Raw genomic sequence first — 4712 nt, 5'->3', positions numbered from 1 at the left:
TAAGAAAGATTTTTGAAGACTGAAGACAGAAAAGAGAAGAGTAGCTACTGCTCAACCTCCACTGGTGGTCCCATGTGGAGATGACCCAGTCCAACTTGTGTATAAGGCATTTCTGCCATTTCTTTGGTCACTGGCTCACTGGCCACTGTGGAGCTGTGACTAGAACCATCTTGTGACCAAAGAATGGATAGAGGTCCCTGCTCACTTGCTCAGAGGGAGCCACAGCAGGGAGACTAAAGAATGACATCACACCCATTTCTGTATGTTCTCTGTAGCACTTCTGCCTCTCAAAAGGCCAACCCTCCCAACTTTGTGGAGGATTGAACAAGTGAGGCCCCTCTCAGATTCACAGTCCCAATCCTGTTTGCTTGATTCCTGGGCTCAGAACTTGGCATGAGCCTTGGGGTAGTGAACTTAGAAACTGTTTATTCGCCAAAGTACAATTCAAAACATTTACAGCTGTTTCTGTCAAATAAAAACATATGGTGTGTCCTCATCCACCTTTTTCACCAGATCTTGCACTGTGGAAATTCTGGCTCTTCCCCAAAGTCAAAATGACCATGAAAGGTAAACATTTAGAATCAATTCAGGACATCAAGTCAATCACAACAGCACAACTAAAGACACTCAAGAAAGAAGACTTCCAGAACTGCTTCAGGAAAGAGCAAGAATGATGGGACAAGTGTGTTTCAAGCAAGGGAGAGTATTTGGGGGGTATTAATGGCAATGTGTCTTTTACCATAATACTTTTAACAATTTAAACATTCACTGTATTTTTCAATCACACCATGTAGATCAACCATCATTTCCTGGTCTTTAGTCCAGCCCGTTGGTGCATAAATGGTGCAAATTAAGTTCTCTACACATTGCATAAGAGCCTCCAACTGCTAGGGCTGGGTGGGCAGAGTGTGTGTGTGTGTGTGTGTGTGTGTGTGTGTGTGTGTGTGTACATGTGCATATGTGTGTTTGAGGGGAGGGAAATGAGGTACAAGAATAATAAATGAAATGCAATGCCTGTCTGTCTGCCTTCAAAAACTCACCTTGGAGACCATCTTTAAGGCACCTTTAAGATACTCACCACTGAGACAGCCAGCAAACTGACCCCAGGTTACTGTTACCCTCAGAGAGTCCCACTGTTGGCATCCAGAGGGGGCTTCCTGCCACCTTGTGAGAGCACAGGAATTCTGGAGGAAAGAGGGCACATCATCTAGAGGCCAGCTGGAGATGTTGCCCACATCCTCGGCCTCCTGCTCTACCATTTTCCTATGTCTCCAGGGTAACAAATACATCACCCACCACCCCCACAGGTCTAGCAGCCAGGCAGCCGGAAGGTCAAGGCTAATGAAAGATGCTATCTGGAAACCAGTGCCGAGCCAAGCTGACACAATTAGCTGTATCTGTGGTCCTTGTGGTTTGGCAAGCGAGGATGGGGTGGAAGGAGAGTTGGGGAGGGGGGCATCCTCTCCCAAAGCTTCAGAACAAAGAGAGCAATTTGGATGGCTTCCAGTTAGTGATAGCAGCTTTCCGAGTGGCCGTCTAATTAGTGCCTGCCCAACTTCCGAGAGACGATCACACAGAGCAAATAAAGCAGGGACGCTTGGCTTTCCCTTAGCTCTGGCCCATGACCTTTCAGAATATGACAGCTCGACACTCAGCCTACATTGCTCCAGTTCCAATGCCAGGAGGTATTATCCCCCAAAAGAGTGCCATTCTCATCACTGGCATTTGGAATACAGCTTGATAATGTTGTCAACATCCCAGATACCCCAGAGCCCCTTAAAAATCCTTATTTCTCCAAGGTTGGTGGGGAAAGGAGAAACATGTAGAAGGCAGCAAACATCCTTTTTATCTGGATTTTAATTGTCCTATGAGCCAAGTTTATTTATTTTTTTTGGTACCGGGGATCGAACTCAGGCCTTTGCTTGTGCAGCAGGCAGTGAAACCACTGAGCTAAATCCCTGGCCCCAGAGCCAACCAAGTTTATTTTTAAAAATTTCTTTTGGTGGTACTGGGGATTGAACCTAGGGCCTTCACACTAAGCTAAATCCCCAGCTCTTTTTAGTTTCAGACAGGGTCTCACCAAGTCACTGAGTTGCTCAGGTGAGGCTTGAACTTGTGATCATCCTGCCTCAGCCTCCCAGAGTACTGAGAATACAGGCCTACACCATCACTCCCAGAAAATTTTTATTTTTAACTGACACAGACTATTTGTATATATTTAAAAGGTACAGTAGATAATTTGATATATGTATATAATGTGCAATGGTCAAATCATGGTAACTGGTATTTCCATCTCCCCAAACATTTATCTTTTTTTCCAACTCTTCTTTCTAGCTATTTTGAAATGGTAAATTTTTGTGGATTATGGTTATCTTACTGTGTTAGAGAATACTAGAAGCAATTCCTCTCATCTAACTGTATTTCGGTGTCTATAATCTAACCTCTCTCTATCCACCTTTCCCTTGTCCTTCCTAAACTTTGGTGACCTCATTATACTCTCTTCTATGAGAGCAGAAATATGGAATATATCATGAATCTGCATATCATCCTTGAGCAAGGGCCATACTCTTCTTCTCTGTACCATTCAATTTTAGGATGTGTGCCTCAGAAGCAAGCACCGACAGTGACCTATGTATGACCTTGAGTGAGTGGACTAATCTGGACCTGCCTCAGCTCCCTCCCAACTGAAAGGAGGTTCAGGACCATACACAGCCTGACAAATCATCATGAGAATCCAGGTCAAGAGCCTAGATTGGGGAGATGTTCAAGAAATGGTACATGACGAAGGTGACAGTAAAAATGATGACAGTAGTGATGGTGACTGTAACCATGGTGATGCTCCTGCTGCTGGTGGTGTTGATGAAGATGATGATGATGATATTTATTCCCTCTGTTACTTTGTTTCCCAGAGTGGGAAAACCCAGTGCCATGATAGAAAGAGACTGCTGGTGGCTGGGCTCACACATGGTCCTCACCTTACAACAAGGCACAATAATGACAATCATAGTTGGTAACAAATACCTGACTGTTCTCCAGGGTGTTCTTCCTGTGGAACAAATGTTGCTTCCAAGGCATTTTGGGGGGAGGGAGAAAAGCTCAGGACATTGAGTGAGCTGTTTCCAGCATAAGAACTTTGTGTCACAGGAGCTCAAGAGACAAAGATCTGAGATGGAGAAAGTGACCTCAATGGCCAATGGCATCTAAGGCTCACTGCGTCCATTTATAGAGAGACAGGAAGCTGGCAGGCATTCAGTAGAAAGCTGGAATTCCAAAACCCTTTGAAGGTTATCTGTTATCTGGTGCTGCCTAACAAATCACCCCAACATTCACCACTCCAAACAATCCCATTTTATTTTCTCCTCCATTTCTAAAAGTTGGCAAGGCACAAGTGGCCTGCATGCCCTGGGGCCTCTTCTGAGCAGCGATAGCACGCACAGGGGGTGTTGGCCGTTGGCTGTTGGCTGAGGTTTTAGTTGGTGGCCTCTGTCCTCCTCCGTGGGGCCTCTCTGTGTCTCATCGGTTTCTCACAGCTGGGCAGCTTGTTCAGAAAGGCAGTTTGTCTCAAGAATAAAGGTTATAGAAGGGAGAAAGGAGAAGCTGATAATTCCCCTTAGACCTGGCCTGAGAAGTCCCAGAATACCACATCTACTGTATGCTGTATATCAAAGCAGTTGCAGCCAGACCACCCCAAGAGAGAAGGGACAATGCTTCCACTTATCAGGAAGAGGCACCACATATATACAGGTGTGCAGGGTGTGCAGAGCAGGGAGGAATCGACAGTGGCCATCTTTGGAGCCGAGGTTCCTCAAAAGCTGAGGGACTGACCTTTCTCCCCATAGTTGGATTTTTACTTGGTTGCTCAACGCTCACAAAAACAGAAGCTTCCTGACCTCCTCTTCTGCTGCATCCTTTGGCTACAGCCAGTCAGTTGGCCACCCCCCTCCATCATGGAATGGAAGAAGTGAGGGCATGAACACAGGGAAGGCTGGTTCATGGTGGCTGTCTTTGAAGACTGCTGACCTCCCAAGAAGATACAAGAAATCCCAGCTAGCTAAATGCCAGCTAAATCCCACACTAAATCCAGATCCTCTGGTAAGTTCCCCCTTTTATCAATCCAGAATTAAATCAGAAATGGGAGGTAAAAAATTATGTTTTTCCTTTCTTGGTCTAATGTCTTGAGAGTCCACACTCATCCATCTCCTTGTTTTCTGCTAATGTGAATTAGCAAAAAATTATCATTATTTGGGTATGTGAAATGCTTGACTCTATCTTTTACCACAGATCTAGAGGCAGACTAGATGTGGTGGGGATGCTCAGGAGGAAACATAGCATGCCCTTGTGTGTTAGGCAGTTTTCCACCATTGTAAAAAAAATACTTGTGGCAATCAGCTTACAAAGAGAAAGACTTAATTTGCTTGACCAAAAAAAAATCTCAATTCTAGGACTCACGGTCCTGTTACTGAGCCTTTAGAAATGGCTCAACAATTAAACTTATTCCAGATCCTTCTCTCCTGGAACAGAGAATTGAATGAAACAACTCAGAAATAATGCCAAACGTTTATTTGAAAAATGAAGGGTGATGGAGTAAGGGGAAAACTGGCTCTGCAGAGCAAACCTGGCCCAAATAAAAGAGGAAAAGAAAAAAAGGGCAAAAATAAAAGTACATCCTGGTCTGGAAGACACAGAGTGGGCTGCTGTGAAGAGTCAGGATA

The 4712-nt window shown here is 44.8% G+C and overlaps 1 non-coding gene across 1 annotated transcript; it reads right to left on the bottom strand.

The window, feature by feature from the left end:
• Window positions 1-2512: 2512 nt before the first annotated feature.
• On the bottom strand, window positions 2513-2618 carry LOC147827276 (U6 spliceosomal RNA). The gene has a single exon (XR_015452839.1). It is a non-coding gene; the product is annotated as a U6 spliceosomal RNA (small nuclear RNA).
• Window positions 2619-4712: the final 2094 nt, after the last annotated feature.

Source organism: Heterocephalus glaber, unplaced genomic scaffold (assembly GCF_053883595.1).
Source record: "Heterocephalus glaber isolate CG9 unplaced genomic scaffold, H.glaber_assembly_v1.0 deba00001452, whole genome shotgun sequence".
Taxonomy (NCBI): domain Eukaryota; kingdom Metazoa; phylum Chordata; class Mammalia; order Rodentia; family Bathyergidae; genus Heterocephalus; species Heterocephalus glaber.
Note: the sequence above shows the minus strand (reverse complement) of the source record. Positions and strands in the feature narration are given on the sequence as shown.